Raw genomic sequence first — 21,738 nt, forward strand, 5'->3', positions numbered from 1 at the left:
CAAGCATTAAAATTACGTCCTGTATACAGAGAGCTGTAAATGCATTCTGTCTCAGGGCCTGGCACTGCAGCACAGAAATCAACAGGCCTGCCTTGGAATAGAAAATACAGCAGTTCAGGGCCAATTCCCTGCCCCTGAGCACAAGTTTTATGGCACAGCCCATGTCCATATGGCTAAACTCTGTCCTTCTGCTCAGTCCCCAAAGAGGAGCTCTCATCCATATCTGCCTGCTTGGAAGAGTCCCTGGCTCTCACTGCTGCCCTGACCCATCTCCGGGTCCAGCTGCACAGAGTGCTGGCTGGCACGGGCAGAACCATGCCCTGGAGTGTGCTAACACCCAAACTCCTCAGGTCACCAATGCCACTCCTCCTGGCCCTGCCCAATGTACCAGTACAGACACAGTCTGGGACTTCTGCTAGGATATTACCCTAAATGTTTACCCTTTTGTAAGTGATTTCCAGTTATATAATAAGAAATACAGAAAATGAGATCCAGAAAAGACACGAGGAATGAAGACATACACACATTTTGTGTGTATAGGGATTTAAAGGAGCTGTACCAGGTGAAAGCACATATCTATCACGCCTGCAGCACTAACCAATTACACAAACTCAGGAAACAGTGTGGTATCAAGGTAAGCACATAGTGATACCTCCCCAGCACAGTCTTCTGCAGCCCTTTGTGACTCAGAGACTTCCTGAACAAAAAGTGGTACCCTGGTATTTAAAAGCTTTCTGAGGATTCTTCTCAAAGAAAATGAACTCTGGAATTAAATGCTGTATATAATTAAAACTCCAGTGAAAATAGGCTTCAGCAATTTGAATTATAAACAAGGAGCAAACCCATTCATTCTGAAAACACACTTTACATCAAAAGAACATCAAAACAAGGATGAACAAGAGTAGTGTCATTAAAAGAAAGTATCAAGCTGAAAGCTACAATCTCTAAGAGTAAAATGGCACTGACATTATGACTGAAGGCTTTTGCTTGGGCTCAGTGCGCATAAAATACAACAGAATCAAATTTTGTAGTGTATTCAAGGCAGAACCTGCTACGGCAGAAATCAAAACAAATGGCTAGTAACTCTGGGAAAATGCAGGATCCCTCCTGTTTTGCAACAAACAATTTTTACAGCAATTTTTTTTCTATCATTTTTGGTATACACGTTTAAGGTTTTGAAAAACCACCATAACAACTGCGTCTTTGGGTTCTGATGGGTATTTTTGAGCTACTTGCTAAATCCATATTAGGAGCTGAGGCAGCTGTGGCAGTATGAAGGATTGTTCCATTCCTGAGTGGGAAATTCCATGAGATAAAGCATTCTTGCATTTTGTCCAGCTGAAATACTGTATTTCCACTGAAAATGCCATACTAATAAGCTCACTGGTGATGTTTATCTAGAAATTATTAAGACAGAAATACTTTTGATTCCTCTGTCTCTCCTTCTCTTTCTCTTCAATGCGGGATCAAGTGGGTGGGTCAAACAAAAAATCTAAATGCATTTTCCCCCCAATAATAAAGAAATTGATATTTCCTTACTTTTGCCTTAATGTATCAAAAACATACCAAGGTAGAATCATCCTGCTTTCCAAATTTTTTTTGTTGACCATTGAAAGGAAAGGCTCCATAGAAATTAACCTAGCACAGAAAAGTTCTTGCTTGCTCTGTGCTTACTCCCAGTGACAGAACAATGCAGATGCAAGCTTGAACATCCATGATCTGACTCCTCTGAAATTTCTCCACTCCTCCATATAGATTGTAAACACGACACAAATGCAATCCAATATTTTTATTTGGGACATCAAGGAAAGTCACAGAAATTAATTTGGAGCAGATGGCAGAACAATTCTGACTAGGACAGAAATCAAGAAGAATACAAAGACTTCTGCCAAACTTGGGAAGAAGGTAAAAAGACAACACAGAACTCGTGCTTCTATAGATCACTATCTAGTGTATGTTAGAGGGATGCTGGTTATGTCATTTGATTCTCTTCTGCCAAAAATTTCCTCATCTGCAGAATGGTGACAGCAGTATTGCCAGCCTCACAGGGATCCTGTAAGGACAATGATCTGCTTTTTTACTGGGCAAGTATTAGATGAAGGACGGAGGAGCCCATCACCACCCTATGGCTTCCTCAAAGGTCAGAGAAGCGTTATACGGCTCCTAGCATGCAGAACAGATCTATTCATGTGTGATCATTTTACCTAAACCAGCATTGGCCTGCATTCCTCAGATCACTAATCACCTTCAGCTCAGAACACAACCACTACACCGATGCAAGATAAAAAACCAGTGCTTACAATTATATGTGTAAGATCAAATTAATAGAGAAACAGAATAAAGGAATCTAATAATCAGATCAGAATATATTTGGGTTGCAAAGAATTTAAGAAAAAAAAGATGTGGGGAAACCCCAAAACTGCATAAAATGATCCTTCAGGCTAATCAGCAACTCTAGTAAGACAGCCATACAGCAAGGGCTAGGGATCAGTTTGGTAGGGAAGAGAAGAATTCTCATTATGTGTAAGCTGCAATGGGAGTAGTGGAGGTGACACAAGCCCCTCAAAAATATTCCATTGTCAGTGCAGGAACAGTTTCATATGACAGTGTCCCAAAGTCTCTCACATCCCCTTAGTGATCTCCATGTCTTGGAACATATATGGAAAAAAAAGGCGCTTATGTTGTGGCAGGATAAAGGACAGACATTATAAATACGGGAATCTCATTTAAAAAAAAAAAAAAAATAGGAATTATTTTTCTAAAAATAGTGTATGTACAAGTTTATATCCTACTCCTTTCCCCTCTGGTGGTTACAGTTCAGCTTACATAGGCATGCCTTATCACTAAAGACAGGCAATTAAATATGGGAACGGATGTCAAGTCGATGGTCTGCGTTCTTGTGAAACCATTTCACCACTCTTCCACAAACTGGAAAATATTTAGCAAGAGGTGTGCAAACTGGGCCCAGGTGCAAGAGTGTGCTTGAAAGGTGAGTAACATCTGCCAGAAGCAGATCTAGACAGAAGGATTCAGCATGAAAAATATTTCCTTAGCTCTCCAGATATGGAATTTTATTCTTCTGGCCTGAAAATATTTGTTACTTTTATTCTGAAACTTTGAGTTTTCTATTCATACTTCCAACAACAAACTGTCAACTGCTGTTACAAAATTTACAGTGTTTCACAGAAAAACCTACTGACCTCAGCAAAATATTCTTCTGCTTGCCCACACAGACCAAAGCATTTGAGCCATAGAAAAACACAGCAGAGAATAAAACATTTGGGCATTAAAACTCACTTATCCATTTCGTTTCTCTCTAACAGCCTTTCAGAGCTTCAGTTCAGTGACATGAAGACCTCCCAAATCTGGAAAGTGGTCAGTCTGCAGATAAAGCACTTTCCAAAGGCTTTGATGTCTCCTGGTGAGACTCTACATTACTCCAGAAGCCCCAGGGATATCCACTGTAGCAATATAAGGGCTGAAATTTGTCCTTGTATTTTTGTACCACTAAAATCCAGCATAATCCTCATTTTGAAGACTTAAGTGAGACTTAAGCAGTACATAGCCTCATATCAAGTCTTCTTTGTGTTGGCACAAATTTCACCCAGGCAAGACAATATTTGCTCAGGTGCAGTACCTTGGGTGAGAGTTAATCCCTTTCATTTCTGACACAATACTTATTATGTACAATAACTAATAAAAGCCACTCTTGAGATCGACAACCTACACATTTTCAATTTCCTCTCATGTACTGTAGCCTTTCATAAGCTCCTTTGATCCTGTCTAGGTGTCAATCTTTACATGCATATAGGTCACAAGAAAGTTCATCTCATGTTAATAGTCCAGCCACCTTCAGATATTTTGATTTTAAGCCATTTCCACTTCCAAATTTCAATTCATCATCTTACTTTAGTTATTGCATTCTTCTCAAAGATACAAAGCAACAGAGACTGTGATTTTTCTTGGACTTGTACTAAAGAGGAAAAAGTCACATCAAAAATCCAAGCTTCCTTCTTGTCTGGCCAGTTGGAGACACACGTGCATACTGTGCTCTTCCCTCCCAAGGGAAAGGTGGGCCATCCAAGGCAGGGTTTTGGGGCCTGCTGGCCCAGGAGCAGCATTCCTGAGACAGCAATCAGTCTGAAATACACAAAACGCAGAATCAAATCATGTGGCCTCATGAAATCTGAGCTGAGGACTCTGAATCTGGGGAAAGGCAGAGCGCTACCTGATGCAGGCACTCCTAGAAGAGCTCTGATGAACATGGATCATGACTGTACCCTTGTCTTCCTCCAGTCCCAGAGGCTGAGCACAGCCCTCCCTAAGTGCATGGGCTAGACCCTGCTGCACCCTTAAATCCCTGGCCCAAAGTAAAACATCCTCCATAGCTCTTTTCTTTTTTTCCACAAACCACCAGCACTGAAAGTTCTGCCTTCTTTGGTGTTTCAAACAGGACCAGAGGTTGCCAGTAACAGAGTGCAAGACAAGAGGGACTGGACTTAATCTTTCTGAGAAGGCAAACCTTACAGAAATGTTTGTTTTCACTCTGCTGTTCAACATTCCAGCTAGTGGGAAGCTTCAGGAACTTGTTCCAATGGCTTGTTTCTCCTGCTCCCTCCCATGGCAAACTGAAATCAATATTTTTAGATTCTTGTCATTCCCTTGAAGACTCTCTCTCTTTCCCTCCCTTTCCGAGGTCACACAAACTTTGCTTTGGACTCCAAACTATTAATTTTTCACATTACTCATTTTAGGTGTCTGAAAAGCTTCTCACTCATCAACCCATAGAAGGAAGTGTTCTTTTTCTTTTTACTTTATAAGACAAATAAGAGATACAAATCTCAGCAACAGAAATTAAGTCTCTTCCATGCCATTGCAACAAGGTGTCTCCAAGCCTGACCTGAAGTCCCCCCTCCTTGGCACATACTTGCTGGCTTTGCTTCATGATCAGAGTGCTTTGCTTCCAAAAGCACAGGGTAGAGCATATATATATATATATATATATATATGTGCTAACTGAGGAAATTGGGAGTGATTTTCTAACCAGGCAAAGTAACTGCAGGGAATCGTAGTGAAGTTGAATTCATTCCTCACAGGTCACCAAACACAGTGTCAAACATTACTGCCTTTTGGTAGCCATGAGCTTAAGTTAGGCTTACACTCTAAGTAGAGTTTAACAGCTGCATAGCCCAGTGTCAGATGTAGGAGCTCAGCAAGGACTCCTGTCAGCTATGCCTAGAAAAGAGATGAATGTGTAACAGGAAATAGCCTGTGAAGCAAGAAGCAGCCTTCCTCATTTACCAAAAGTTCCCTTTTCTGCTCAGCTCCTCTTCCAGACTCACTTGGACGAGCAGAGGAATATACCAGTGCAGTCCTACCTGTCAGCAGGGAAGAATGTTTGTACATCTGATTCCTCTCTCTCTCTACCAGAGCTTTGCTCTTGGATCTCCTGAGGCTCCTGATAACCTCCTATATTACTGCAACATGTTTGTTTAACATCAACCCATAAAATTCCTGAGGTTGCCACACTGCCCTTTTCTCCTGCCCACACCCAGGATCTCCTCATCTTCTTACACACAGTAAACAATTCCCCACAGGGTTCACATTTGTTGTGATAACTCACCAACCCATTAAAACTCAAACTCTGACGCACACAATGCAGCAAGCTTGTGCAGTGCTGTCAGGTAAGGCTTTGCTGATGCACTCAGACTTTACCAATAAAATAATATTTTTGTTCTCAAAACTATCAACTGAAGTATTACAGAATGTCATAGCAAGAGCTACAAAGTATTTTTAAGGGGAAAAAAAAAGAGAGAAAATATTTTTCACCATAGAGACTGCAACAAGTCAGCTTGTGTAGACAGGTTGGAAAGCATTTTGCAAAGTCATGAAGACAGTTTTGTTCTGTTCACTTATACAGTTCCTTTGGTTGAGTACAAATTGGATGCAAGTAGTACCATAATCAAGTATTTCTGGTTTGGTCCTCAAGTAGGCAGAATACAACTGAAATCCAGATCCACATTTTTTACATCAGGTAAGCCAGGAAGACTTTTTATTTTTAAGCTTGCAAAAACAAATTTGCAAATTTCTCTATGCACATTTTAGGTCTGAAAAATCTGCTGAGCTGTTTATGCTTGTTTGGAAAAAGTCTTAAGCCTAGATCAGCAAGAAGGTCTTTCCTTGCTGCATTGCTTCATGTCTGCCTGGGACAAGGTCCTGTGCAATTATTTCTGTGCTCAGTATGTCTGTTTGAGGTGTGAGTCCTAAGTCCCTAAGTCCCTTTGCAGACTCTTGCAAATATACTCTGACAGACTGTACTATGCACAGTTTCTTCATTCAGTTGTCTCTTAAGATGAGATTCTCTTTTTGATAAACACAAAAGTCTAAATTTACACAAATGCATAACATACACTGCCAAAAGAGAGAGAATGAAAGTATTAGCCAATCAGTATTAATAACAACCTTTGTTTTAATACTACAAATATCTTGAAGCATTTCTTTGCACATACCTTTCTGGAAGTCCACAGCGTATTTCTCAATCAAAGACAACACATTGCCCTTGCAACAGCAATAAAGCTGTCACACCGCCTTCGGCTGTAGCTAGCAGTCTGTCCACATCCAAGACTTCATTGAAAAAGAAAAGGTGCAGGCCCTAAATCTGGATGAATTGACTGGCAAATGGCTATGTACCTAAAGTTCAGCTCACTTTTTCTTGGCAAAGGCATTTAAATCCTCTAATGGAGATTTATGTCATTTTGTCTGGGTGCATTTCCCACAGAGGCTTCAGAAATTAATCATGCTTCCTCCCCAATCATGGAAACATCCCCAAGTTAGCATGAAATTACCTTTCAATTTTACCTCACCTTTTCCACTGTCTCTCATCTCCAAAATACCCGTACCTGCTGAAAATATCACATACTATACTTTTACTGTATTTTACACTTATGGAGAATTATATCTGTGATAGTTAACAAGATTCTGTAAATTATTATGATTGTAACATCCTCAATATTTCTTAAATTGTTTTAGAGACTGGACTGCTGTTTGATCAGACTCACAGACACCTGTAAATTCAATATCTTTAGATATTCACTTATTTTGCAATTTTAAAGAGCTCCAGACTTGGAATTAATTTTAGAGACAAATAACCAGCAATAAACTCCTCCCTTATTTATTATTTTTTGGTATGTTTCATGTTTCATTAGAAGATATGAAGCACCTTGACAAACAGGAACTGAAAAATAAAATATTGAAGCAGGAACCTCTGTTCGTAAAGATGCCAGTTTAATATAGGTAAAATGAAAGATATTTTATAAAACCTATTAATAAAAATATTCCCAAGCTAAATCAAAGTTAACTGCAGTATTTCCAGTCTACTCTAAACAATATCGGTATCATAACTAATTATCTCACAATTACTAATATTTTTCCTTGATGAACTCTATGCTACCTCATTCTAATGAAAGTGCTGCAAGGTAATACAGCAGTTAGATGACAATGCAAATAGGACCCATTCAATTTGCACAAAAAAAGGTTGCAAGGAGCAATTAGCACTTCATTAATATGATATAAAATGCTAATTTGCCATATATCCCAAGTGACTCAAAACTCCTTTCCATCCATATGTGCAAATAATAGTTAATATGATGCAGTGTGTGTGAACCAGGTTCATGGTGCATTAGCTGGAATCCCTGTGTCAGTTTTCAGCATAATAGCTATTAGTTAATATGAACAGTAGCTCACATTTAACCTATGACAGCAGTGTTAAATGATAAAAGGATCTGTTGGCAGCAATATCTCTTAATTCCACCCCTGTAAAGTTCTCCCTTCCTTGCTATCCAGGATGAAGTATTGGAAACTGACTTCTAATCTAATTTATAAAGCAGATTGAAATGAAGTGCTGGTAGCACTCAGCTCGGCTGCTCAGCATTTTGAGAAGCAAGATCATTCCTGGTGAATTGCACAGCTCAGGCATTCAAGCACTCACTGGCAGCTTCTAATGATCAAAGTATTTGACTTAAATAATTGATTTATTTATACCAGTAAAGAAGCTCCAGGGGGTTGTGAATATTATGAGATATAATCACACCACTAGGGAATTAGAGACACTCAGATGTGCCTTGTGCTTGCTAATGCCCTACGGATGTGATTAGGATATCAGACATCAAAGGAATTTGCTCTAAATTTTTTCATATAATAAATTAATAAAAATAATTTATTTAAATAATTCCATTGATTTAATGAGACAGATCTGATGCAAGATAGTGTATGCAGAGAACTACAATGAAGTGTGTTGATCTAGGACACCACAGAAGCCCTGACCATCTTCAGTTAACACCCAAGCACCAGCAGGATCCTCTGGCTAGGGGGTCCCTTCCGAGGCATTATCATCACCTCAAAGCTTACTGTCTGCAATGAGCACTCCCAGCTACTTCAGTCAGCCTGCATTGTCTGAGATGGAGTAAAATGGTGCTCTCCAACAAATCCTTTCAAGAAGGGAAATGCTGATTAACAGTGACACACAAGGCAGTACAGCATTCTGGCACAGACAGCACAGCATGGCTGCAATATCTCATGGAGAACCCAGGCTCTTCTGGCCAGATTGTGTATTCAGATATTTTAACATCTACCTTAATGGCTTATATGGTGAGATTATTGCAGTCTACATGGATTTTACAGTCTTTAATGCAGTTCCTACCCCAGCATTAAAAAAAAAAAAATAGGGAAGTGTTCTTCTGTCAGTTATAAGAAATTTAATTACCCTGAGACCAAATAACCTGCTCAAGGGCACACTAACAGTCCGGGCAGACCACAGGCTTAAACCTGTACTGACTTTCTGCAATACACTTCAGAAAATTTCAGAAATACACCAGTTTTTCCACGATGATATTACAGCAACAGGCAATTAACATCATGTTATTTTTTACCTAGTGTGGTGTAAGGGAAGTATTTAGATGTTCCACACTCAGAAGTACAATCATTGTCTTTATCCCAGGACCCACAGGGACACATTTATGACAGTGACAGGAAAAACAAAGGCATCTTTTTAGAGAAGAATTGTGGAAAAACCCTGTAGGTCCTTTCAGAGCCATGGAAAGCCATACAAGACAGAAAGCAAAATTTGGGGGAAAATTTTGCCTTGGAGAAACTAGTTCTCCAGGTGCAAAATACAATTGCTGTCCTTGGGTTGTAGAAAAAATGAGCAAATAAGACTCTTTGAACCCATGTCTTAACTTCCCTGGGGTCAGGCCTAGTTTGTTTTATATTGCTTTAGTGTCCTCCAAAGATGTTGCAAAAGAACTTCAGAACTGCAATGTTGTTTAAACAAGCCATGCAAGTTCAGAGTAAGACACCAACCGCAATTATAAATTCCTGAAAAAGCAACATCTCTATCACTAAAATTAGACAGGGAGAGGTGTCAAGAGATTTGCTCATGCCTATGGGAAAAGCCTAAGACTGTGTTTGACTTCCCTACAGAAAAGTTTCATTCCCATCCTTGCATATGTGTTCTGATTTAGGAATAACAAGCATTGTTTGTGCTGGCTAGACCCATTATCAACCTATGCCACAGAAAGAGATACCCTTGGGCACATCACAGATCAGACATCCATCAAGTGCTTTTATTGCAAGGATCACATCTGAAATCAACTTCAAATGCACACAAAATTCAGTCTCTCTCTCTCTCTCTCTCTTAGAGAGTTCAAAAGAAACTCTCCTGTCTTGGAATTTCAGGATTTGAACTGAGCCCAGAGTCATGCAGTCCACTGAAAGTGCTACATGTATCATGCTGTGTTGAAAATAAATGTACACATTTTTCTATGTTTATACCCCTTTTCCTTTCTTTACTCATTTTTCCAACATGCACATAATAAATACAGTCTGTCCTACAGATGCACTTTCACCAAAGTGCACTAAAGAGGATTTTTTACTTTCCAGCACTAAGTATCATCACTGTGGACTGGTTGGGCTGTGGCAGAACTTCAGCAAGGGTGCAGACCCCACATTTAGGTAGGGCTTAATCTGCCCATATGGTCTTGTAATATGATGGGTATTTGCTTTGTTCTGCTTATGTTTCTCATCTGCCTGTGTTGTCCAATGCCAATTTACCTTGTAGAACTGAGTTTAATACAATTACCACAAGGAACAATAAAAACTCAGAAAAAGTCTTTCTATCTAGGCCCACCTTTAAAAAAATAAAAAATATCTGTAAATCTCTGACATATCTATCATTAGAGACAGTCATGTCACCAACTTTGATGCCAATTTCAAATTCTTAGTTTTTTGTGCGACTGACAACTACAGCTTCAATAGCTACAATCTGAGTCCTGTGTTGACTATGAAATCTCAGATGTGATCCCAGTCAAGATTATAATACAGTTTAATAATTCTGATCCTAGTGATATCTTAGTATGTATCCCACAGCACGGCTGCCTGTTAGTTAAGACTGAAAATACCAGCAGTCTACCCTTGAAGCAGACTGTCAAGTTTATAAGCAGCCAGCAGAGATCAAGGATTATTAACAACATCAGCTCTCAGAACTGAGGCTTCTTTAAACAGTGTCTGTTTTGTTATCTATATCATCCATGACCTGTGTGTTATTCTCAAGGATAACAACAGCTACACCACCTTGAGCAAACCAACTTCTTAGGAGACCAAAGAAGTGAATCACTCAGAGAGACCTCATAACAGAAAGCAGCCCAAGTGTCTCAGCAGTGAAAATACCTATTCATGACTGGAGACAAAACTTAAAAGCCAAGGAACAAAACAGTATTAAAAGCTGAAGCTTATCAATGTACTAGAATTTTCCATGTTATTTATAAATGAAAATATTATTTACATTTATACAGGATTAAAAATCTTCTCTCTTTGTGTACAACCATGTTCTTTGCTTCTTGAAACCAAACCTCAGCAGAACAATCTCCAGCACAGCAAGGCCTGGAGTCTACAATTAACATAATGAGAGCAGGCTGCCCAGCTAGCCATGACTGAAGTCAGAGGCAGGAAGGTAACTGCATGCCAATACAGCTGTATGAACCACAGGACAAAAGGGATTCAACAGGAGCTTTCATGAGCAGGATCTGACCTTGAAGGCTCAGCTGCAGTAAATCAAGAATGATAACTAACACATGGCTCTTTGCACAAGCAAAGTCTCAAACTTGCCTCCATCCTCATCCTCCTTTTCAGGAATTCAGTCTGAAGGTAACAGAGATATTAATTGCTCTGCCAATCACATCCAAGTGGAAGATAAAAAGTAAAAAAATCAGTCAGGAAAGGAACACACTAGGGCATAAGAGACCAAGAATGGACTCAGCAATGGGAGTGGACTTTGTAACTTAAAAGCAAGGGGTAGTTCTCCTAGAACCAGCTTTCCCTTCTGCAGAAAGCCACTCTTCCTTAGCCTTTCTCACTGCATGCATTCAGTTATAAGACTCTCTCCTTCATCCCAGTGGTTGTGTCCCAGGCATTGTGAAATATTAGTGCTGTCAGCATTTGCAGCTGTAGGAAGTCAGATATAAGACATAGTGCCACAGTATGCTGCTGGCAGTGGAGCCTGGTAGCCCTATCACCAGCTAGAGTATTCAGCACGCAAAGAACCCAGCTAAATAAACCACAGACTTGGGGATCAACAAAAGACCTGCCTGCTCATTCTGCCTGGAAAGGAAATTCTCTCCTTTTGAGCTGGATGTTAAAGTGCCACACTTCTCTGAAAAACACTTGATGTAACATGACATCTTCCACCCAAACCAACGAAGCTCCTCAGCAGAAGTTTCAGATCTGGGAGTTAAGGTAGATGACTGAATCCACACTAGCTCCTCTGCAACAGAGAAAAGGATTTTTAGGGGAATTGTCACTCAGCAACTCTTAGGACAAGCCATGTGACAGATGTAAGGGCAAACATGAGGCACTGCAACTCAAAATTATCTCTCTGGGTACTGACTTCCTGCTCCGGACACCCTCTATTCACGGAAGGAGTCATCCTACCTTGCATGGCTGCCTGCTCTGTATTCCTCCTTCCCATTTCAGGGCCAGTAGGGCCTTCATTCTGAGGTTTGCAAACTGAATAAACAAAGTGTTATTCATTGCGAGGCCACATTAAGTCCTTGGTGTACGTTTGTAATGATATAGCCAAAACTATCCAGGGAGGAACCCAATGACATGTTTTCACACGAGGGAGAAAAAACATTACTTATCTTTTCAGGCCTTTATATTGCTCCTGATAAAATCAGTAGGAAATTTATCTTTGGTTTCAAAGAGAGTAGAAAGCTGCGCTATAAATTTAAAACTGAGTTTTCAAGGTGTTGGGGTTTTTTAACTCCTGCCTTGTTCAATAAACTTGCAAAATGAGACAAGTTTCTTGGCCACCAATAAAAAAAAAAAACAAACACAGAACTCATTACTCTTTAGCAGCTATTGTACATCACAGAAGCACGGGTTCATAAAGGGCATCCCCCTTCCAATGAAGAACTGCAATGCTTTCTGGTAAAATGTCCAAATCTGACTCCTCATTACTTCAAGTTCCCCAGCCCGTGGCCAGCCTGACAGCCTTGGAGGCTGTGAAAGGAGGAATGTAATGAGTATACATTAATGTTACACACTTTCCACAGTTCTTGTTCTGGTGTGACCAGATTTATGAATGGAGTAGTTTGAGTGTAATTCATCACGATTACACAAAGCATTGGCTTCAACATTTCTGCAGGTAGCACCGTCTCCAAATTCTCTTAGCCACAGCTGTATAAAGGAACTGGAGATGTGGTGACACAATGTTCATTTGTTTTGGTGGCAAGACTCAATTAAAACAACATAACAGAGTCTGAAAAAATACAAATCTGTGAAAAAATGTGCAAGTGAATTAAGTAAAACCTTCAAATATTGCCTTGTTCATGACAAGCTGTGTGGGCTGACAGCTTTTCCCAAGGGAGTGAGAGGCCTTAGAAAAAGCCCTGCTACAAAAGGAATGGCTGTTAAGGCAAATCCCCACCAGTCGGAGCCCTGAGGAGGGTGAAGCCCAGCTATTGATGCCCAAACACAGAGAAGACATTGTGAAGGAAATATGGGGGGATGAGAATGGCAGTGGAGGAAACAAAATAGAGACTGCCTCCCACGCAGGGGAACAACAAACCTGTAAAAATAAGGAAGTGCTTTTTCACTAGGCAGATTTTTAAGGAAGAAAGACATATCCCATGACTTTCAAAATGCTACCTGGGCCATTTATGATCTCCATGCTAGCACAGCTTAAGGCATTGTGGGAGACAAGAGGGCAGGTTATTAAAAGTAAAATGGAAACACAAGGAGGGTTCTTTTCAAGTAAGAATCAATTCAATAGCTGCTATCTTCAGAGGAGACAAAAAAAAAGTAATAAGGTGACCTCAAGTATTGCTGACTTCCCATTTTCACTCCAAGTTCTGCAATAGCCAGTGCTGTTCCCAGAGCACCAGGGTCCTCAGGCCTTGTCACCAGAGCTCTCATTTCTCACAGAATTGCAGTTCAATGACACCATGTCCTAAAGCCTTTTTTTCCCTATCCACAAGCTATAGCCATGAATGTAATGAAAACTGTTAGAAATAGTCATATTGAGACAGTCTCAGCTGGGAGTAGGTGAGAGAGAGGAAGAAGAGCCATGTAAGGAAATTTGAGTCTCTGAAACTGAGAGTAACTTCACAGAACTAGGATTGTTGAAGGGAAGAGCAAAGCTCTCTTGTTGGTTTATACTGTCCAGAGCCATAAATGGATTATACCTGAAAACAATAATAATAATAATTTACAGTTAGAGAGTGCTTTTAATCATAGAACTTAGAGGTGATTTTATATATTTGCTTTTCTCATATGTCACTACACCTCTCTTTGTAGTTACTCCTACAGCTGTTTAATGGCATACTATACAGGAGTCCTGAAAGCCAAAATGCTATGCCCTAGGACACAGTCAGAGCAGCTAACAGGACCACAAAATCCCTCCTCCCAAGCCCCAGGTCTCACCAAAATCCCTAAGACATCTATACAGGCAATGCTGGTAAGTGATATGACTACAATGACTAGAGACAAAGAAAACACTGAAGAAAAATTCAACACTAAAGAAAGACAGAGACTTTCCTTATTAAGTACTCTAATGTAGTATTTCTCTTGTTCAGCTCCTAAGTTCTAACACTTGAACAGTGAGAGAACAAAATATGAAAGAATATATCCCATCTGTGAGACTGGATTTACTTCCCCAAAACTTCATTCCCCAAGAACCTTCTCACATGAAGTAAATCCACTAAGGGAGAGGAATCTATTTGCAGCATCTATTTTTCACAGTGACTTGCCTAACATGAAGGTTGTTCCCACAAAATAAGCAGAGTATTCAGCTGTGGAAGCATAACTGAAAGACATTTGTGCAGATCCTGGAGTTCTCAAAGAGAAGATGTGACCAGCAAGATCCAGGACAGCCCATTAGCAGCCTGGTTTTCTCATGACATGAACTTTCTTGTATACCCCATGGCAGTTTCCACTAAGACCAGTATTGCATTTGTTTAAATTTGCATTAAGAACAGAAATACTTTGTTTCTTAGAAGGCAAAATCCTCCCAGCAATTACTTTACTAGATGAGCATCTCTGCTTTCATTTTAAAAAATAAAAGGAGCTGTCTCTGGTGTGTGTCAAGAGCCACAGGGACTGCACGGAGCTTGCGACACTCAATCTACCAAAGAGGTTCAAGGCAGCTCACAGGCCTAAGACAATGCCAGCCGGGCACTCAAAGGGAGGTGACAACAGAACAGCCATATGGCCCTGCAATATCTCAGACAGCCCTGCCCTGAGCCTCTGGTGGTCTCCAAAGAGTCTGTGAGAAAGGACGCAGTGCCAACAAGCATAATTCCTTACTTTTCCCATATTCTACAGCTCCTGTCTGGGCCTGGTAATGCTGACGAGTTCATCTCTCTGAGCACAATTAAACAAAATGAAATATCAGGTTTAGCATCAATAACAGCTAAAACAGCTCACCTCCAAATCTCCCACCAAGCTGCACAGCCCTGAACACAATGACATCCCCCTCACTCACAAACAGGCCTTTGTCTTGAGACACTGAGACAAAGTGGAATGGGATGTACCATGCATTGTTTTAACATATTCAAAGTTTCTTTTGGAAGGTCATCTCCTGTGTTGGCAATTCTGTGCTCAGGAACTGACAGCAACAAAAACCACAGCCCAGCTGAATTGATGCTGGATGGGCCCTTGCATTGTGAAAATTACAAATTTGCAGCACAGTGGTGCTTAGGAGCTGCATCCACAGGCCCCACAGCACTGTGGGCACCCTGTGAACTCTAACAAATGTGGCAGAACAGATCATTAACTACAAAACCTATGACAAATTATTTCTTGTAGAGGCACTAAATACTCATACCAAAAATGGGTGTACTGCTTTTGAACAAATTACATGGAGACAGCAGTATTTGCTTGCAAAGGCCTCACACACCAAACTGACATTATCTCCAGAGAACAGCCTTAGCTTACTACACAGCAAGCACCTTTGTTGATGCTGATACAAAGAAAACTACAATAACATAGGGGAATCCCAGATTCTCTTTCCCTAGTTCCCAGTTGCTACTCGATTACTATTTTCATCTCAAAATCCCAGAGAAAGAGCTGGGGATTTAAAACATATTATCAACATTATAGCAACATTTGTGGAACTTGGATGTTAGTAGAAAATCGTTCACAGGGAAGACTTTGGAGGAATTACTCGAAACTTGGTCTGTGTGCACTGCTGGAATGCTTAGTGCTTCTCCAACAAAGTTCCAGTTTAGTTTTACAAGCATGGCAGCCGTTGCACATTAGCACATGATATGTGAAACATCACCCCACTTGCCCAAAATAGCAGCTCTAATGAGTTTCATGGTGGCTGTCCTGCTGATCAGCCATGGGTTTATGAGCTACACTAGGAACTGATAGGGTGCCTGCGCCCGTGCATCGGCCCAAGCACAGGCACAGTGCAGAACGGCTCCTGCCCACACGGGCACCATGTGCTGGCTAATGAACAGGGAGACACAAACGCAGTCACACCACAGTTCATTAATGAATTCAGATGAACTAGTAACAACCTTTTGAAATTGTTCAACAAAATCCTTCAAAAGTGTAGTAGTCTGGATGCACCTTTTTATTGGAAAACAGAAGGTAAAACTCACTGGCACAGATGACAAAGTTGAAGCCTCTCTCCTCCAGCAGACATACAAGAGACAGAAGGAAAGAGACAAAAAGATAGAAGGCTTTCCATGCTCTCCCTTCTTCCACTAAATGCACATAAGCCCCTCCAGAAGCCAGCAGTAAGCCTGGGCTCCACCTGAGGGCATCATCTTGACACAAGGACACACATTAGGTTTACATGCAATACTAAACCCCTAAATGGGTATATTAATACTTATATTCTTTAAGGTTCCTGTAACAGAGCACAGGACCTGGGCAAAGCAATATGGTTCATCAGGAGATCTCAATCATTGGAACTTTGAGACCTAAAGATAAATTTCTCTGGCAAGGTGGATGACATTGCTTCTGTGGAAGTATGAAAAGCAGTCAACATGCTGTAATCCCAACTCCTAACATATGATGAGGCACAAACTAGTCTTCCATTCAAAACATCACTATTTTGTCACGTGACAAGAAATACATACACAACCAGAGAGGGAAGTAGAATGACAAAAAGGTCCCCTTGGTCCATGACCAGGGAGAAGGCACATGGCCATACCCTGTAATACAACTAAGAGAGATCCTGATAATTGTTTCTACAGCAGAAACATCCCAAGCACACAGCTGTAAATCCAAGAGCCTTTATACCACAGAGTCCAACATACTGCCATCATAGAAGGAAAAAGTTTTTCAGATATGACAATTATACAAGAAGGAGTGCCCCATCAGAATACCCAGGCAGTCTGCAAATCACTTCCTGCCTACAGCTGCAGTGCCTTTGAGGGAGCAGGCTGCTGACTTTGAGCTGAGTGCATTGATTATACAGCCTAAGTTGAATCTGACTGCCAAGAGTTTAAACTGGGCAAACCTACCACAGTGGGACAAAGAAGTACTGCCTGTTATATACAGTTTTTAAGCTCTGCCCACCACCCAAAGAAGCTCAGCAAGGTGAACTGCTGTGTTCCCATCAATTTCCCCCTAGAAGATCTGTTTCCCAGGAGGCTGGAACTAGGCCTAGTTACAATAATCATGTCCCAGTTCATAAGATCTTGCCCTCCTTTCTAGGAGCACCTTTACCCTAGTATGCATTTGCTCAGCCTCTCACTAACACACATGCAATTAAGTTCAGCTTCTAAAAGTTCTACCTGTAATTGGAGCCAGCTGCAACCTTTCTGACACATGCTAATTGCCAGTAATGATTTAAGTGCAGTCAATTCACATGCTGCAATTGTTTTAAATAAAGGAATCTCTCGTACCTTTTCCCTGAGAAAAATCTTTTAATCTTTGCTGCTGACTTATCAAATCCTCCCGTCACCTGTTTGCCATCATTTTCATGAGCTGATAACGTGTTTATTAGAGCCATAATATGCAGGTGGAAGCATAAAGGTCTCATTTGGTGGAGTATGAATTCTGTCTCATACATCTGTATGGAAAAGCTTGGTTTTCACCCTTCAGCTGTGCCTAGGAAAGGAATAAGCGCTGAAATAGTATATTTTATTCTTTTCAAATGAAATAGTAGTTCTTTTAAGTTCAGTACATATCTCAAAATACCATTTGGATGTGCGTGACAGGTTGGTTTTTGTTAAGCTCCAGATATCATCACTGCCTATGGTAAATCTATCTAGCCTTAGTTAATTTGCATTTAATTGTATTCTCCTTTTAATTATTTTTCATATATAAAAGCAAGTTCTACAAAATAATAAAATGTCATGTGGATTCTGTAAGGTTGGTTTAAGAGTGCTTCCCACAAATTATTTTAGTTTCCTGCAGAAGACCTGACCTGCACACTTCTGGCAGAAGGAACCCAGTATCTCTTCAGAAGTTTTGCTTTCCTTCCCACAGTGTTTGGGGGTTGTGGTTGGGGTTTTTTTAGGGGGTTAGATATTTTAGGGGTAGAAGTGTCTGATTGTTTTTTAAGGCATGCCAGGGAAATTAATACAGTCTGTGCACTGGGTTTATCAGTCTTCTTTTCCATTACTGAGTTACTCAGAGTGGACAACCAGATAGCAAATGGATCTGCTTTAGCTGAGTTCACTGGCCCTTCATCTGGCTTATTGTGTGTGTTGTACTGAATGAACTCAACTCCGGGGGCAGCATTTACTAAGACCCAGCTTTACATGGGGTCTAACCCAGGTATGTGCCACCTCCAGAAAGACATTCATAACCCTTGCCTCATCTGTGAGATTCTGCAGGAGAAAAAAAAAATGTATGGAATTGAATTGAAGTGAGGCTGTTCTGGCAAATATTTTTAGCTATCTAAAAGAGAAGAGAAATAAGTAAAAAAAAAGAAAAGTAGTGACTCAAGGAATCAAGGCAGGTTTTTTCATGTGAAAAAACAAGCCTGAATCAAAAGAGCAAATTTATAAGAAATGAAAAAAAGTTGTAAACAAGAAGCAAAACAAAAACCTAAATTATATTTGGGACAAACTTTCCAAGTACAAGAGGAATTTAACCTGAGTTAGGATTCTTTGAATTAACTCTTGAAAATATAAAATAGGGATCTAATTCTAGGACAGTATGTGGTTTACTATAAAACAAATCTAGCATATAATAATTTCCTTCCACAATTCCCATGACTTGTGGCACAGACTCAAACCCTCTTCCATGATTCACGTCCAAACCTCCCAGGAGAGATGTGATGGCCAGATTGTTAGTTTTAGTGTATGAGTAGTTTGGGTGAAATGACAAATGCTAGCACTCAGTCATACTGTGGAGAAGCAATAACCACAGTTATGAGCAAAGGGTAGAGCTCCACTGGTGGTTTATTATTAGAATCTTGAATATGCGTAAAAATGTTGTGTTTTTTTTAAGGTAAATAACATTTTCCTACCTAACTGGCCAGTCCTCAGGGACAATTTGTTAGTCATTCCACAGCATGAGCCAATTCCTCTTTTCCAGAGAGGAGAACAGAATGTCTCAGCAGATCCAGTAGTCTACCAGGCTGATGTTCCGAGGCGCCTTACAACTCCTAAAGTCTGCTTCTGTGCCCAGTAATCTCCTGAATCTGCATTTTACACAAACTCTGAGCCAGTGCTGACCATGCCCAGACTAACACCTCCTGGAATAGCCTTCCCTACTGCTGAAAACCTTGCCAGAGTAAATAATGTACCAGTTTGCTGATGCAGCCTATTCCAGAACTCCTCCTAGCTTTAACCTTTCCAAATAGTCCCTAAATGTAAAATACAGTTAATCTATGCCTCTGACTCATCAGATTATTCATTCCAAATTTTATGTTTGTTGTTAATTACCCCCTTTTTCTTCCTGTTTGCAGATTAATCACAGATCAATCCTTCAAAACAGGCAGAGAAACAAGTCCCAGCCTCATGGTCTCTGCCCACAACTCATTGCTCCTGATACAAGAGTGATCATTTCTACTACATGTTATTATCTCCTCATCCCTGACTACCTGGCTGAAATCTTGAATTGAGGATAATACTGACAAGGATCAAATAATGTATGCACCTTTGACACAGCACTGCACAAAAATAAAGAGGCATTTCTACTAAAATTTGCGAGCATTCCAGATTCACCAGTTTTTCTAAAAATACCTCTTGATATCCCAGTATTAGCAAATGAAAAAGAACTGGAGAATATAAATGAAAAGAAAATTAACAAAAACAGAAAAAAACCTTGCAACCTTTGACTGTAAAAGCTATCATTGGAGAGATCATATTATGCAGTTAGTTCTATATAACCACCTTACCTAAAACTTGTGGCAGTTAGAGATAATTCAACAGAGGAAAGCAGAAAGGCAGAGGTCTGCCTCAAAGGGCCAGCAACATCCTTTTTTTTTCTCAGAGCAGTTCCTACTTCATGTGTGGTGTTTCACATGCCCATTGGACCTCAAGTTTTAAGTAGGAGCACTAAGCCAGTTATTCCTGTTTTTGAAGGGGAAGTGAAGGGAGAGATAGGAGGAGGCAAAAATGGTAGTGACTGCTGGAGAAGCAGAATTTGAAGATCAAGATTTCCCAACTAAGATTAGAAGAAAAGATGACTGAAAAAAGAACTATGTCTCTTTGGATATTTTCTGACACTTCCCAAAATGTATCTAAACAGCACCAGTCTTATCAGATAGAGGCACTGAGAGATGGATGTGAGCCACCTGACAGACATGTGAGCAAAGGAGGGCAAGGGACTGGCAACATGAAAGCTCAGGGTACTGCAGAGCAGGGGAAAGCATATGCTGCAGTTTCCCAGGCTGCCCCTTAAGCATGGAGAGAGGAGAGGAATGCCACAGAAACAAAGTAGGCTATGCCTGAACCCCTGGGTGATAAACGTTTAAAGACAAGGTAGAAAAGAATTGCTTAGAGCCATTACAAACCTAGCAGTGCCGAGTTCAGCCTGGGCCAAGGCTCTACAGCCCAGTTTGCCAAACTTGGAAGTGGCTCCATACAAACCTAAGCAGCCTCTTACTTTCCTATCTGATGGGCTCTTAATGCAGTTCCTCCATCTCCCACGTGTGAACAGTTGTAATGTTATGTTCTTACTTGCTATAGGATACCAGAGCTGTAATAGCAGTGGAAAGGCTGGAGAGAAATCAGGACAAGAACCTAGGATTAAAGAAAAATTTATTAGTTGTCATTAATAAAAAAACCTAAACAGAGTTGCAAGTTTCTGTATTTATCATGTGAATTTCCCTTGAAAACAAACAACCCCTAGTTCCCTGAGGACTTTTCCAACAGTCACTGAAGATATCTAATGAGGCAATATTTAAGAGACCTAATTATAAGAAAAAATAAACCTTGATAACCATCTTATCCCACGTACAGCTCAAATATGACTCAGAGTTTATTTTAATAATCCTCTCAGGTTAACACTACACAGTCCAAGCTACACTGTAGCAATGCAGCTACTGAGAGATCATGAAGAGGAGCCAGGAAGTCACCCACAACAGGATGCCTGACCAAACAGAGGTGAAAGACCAGAGATGTGATATGGAGGGCTGCAAATAGCAGCCTTGAGAAAGCAGGGCTTTGCATTGCAAACTCATATCATTATATCAATTTTGGCCACTTTGCCCTGATCACCTGTGTCAACAAGGCATTTCCTCTGTTCTGTACCTTGAGCCACATTGCTGCACCTGCCCTTGAGGGAGGAGTTATTGGATTAACCCAGCTTCCTCTTATCTGTGTTTACTCACCAAAATTACTCTGCAGAGAAAACTCCCTGAATCGTCCCAGAGCTGCAGTTTCACTCATATGCAAAAACTCAGATGTGGCACTAAACATGCAGAGCTTTAAAAAAAAAAAGGAAAGGAAAAGAAAAGACAAGAAAAAAATTAGAAAAAAAAAAAGTTACCTCATTGTGAGTAACCACCACAAGCCAAGCTGGGTGAAGTCACTGGGGATTTTTCTTTCCAGCACGCCCACACTGCTGGGACTCTTTCAGAGGGACAGACACCTGCAGTGCTGCTGGGCAAAGGCAAACCTTTTTTCTCCACTTTCCCTGAACCGGGGGAGAAGAAAGTGGGTAACCACCAGAACAGACAAGGAAACAGGTTCAGACATGTTACTTTTGCTGCTTGTGTTGGGCCAACAGGAAAAAAAAAAAAAAAAAAAAAAGGAGCAATAAGGAATTCTGCTT

General features: G+C 40.5%; 1 long non-coding RNA gene across 1 annotated transcript in view; it reads right to left on the reverse strand.

Annotated features, from left to right (window-relative positions):
• LOC134416664 (uncharacterized) overlaps positions 1–20,657 on the reverse strand; it is a 48,602-nt gene extending 27,945 nt beyond the window's left edge. Inside the window, exon 1 of the long non-coding RNA XR_010027316.1 lies at positions 20,569–20,657. This is a non-coding gene — a long non-coding RNA (uncharacterized LOC134416664). The remainder of the gene's footprint in view (positions 1–20,568) is intronic.
• Positions 20,658–21,738: the final 1,081 nt, after the last annotated feature.

This window comes from Melospiza melodia, chromosome 3 (genome assembly GCF_035770615.1).
Source record: "Melospiza melodia melodia isolate bMelMel2 chromosome 3, bMelMel2.pri, whole genome shotgun sequence".
NCBI classification, from domain to species: domain Eukaryota; kingdom Metazoa; phylum Chordata; class Aves; order Passeriformes; family Passerellidae; genus Melospiza; species Melospiza melodia.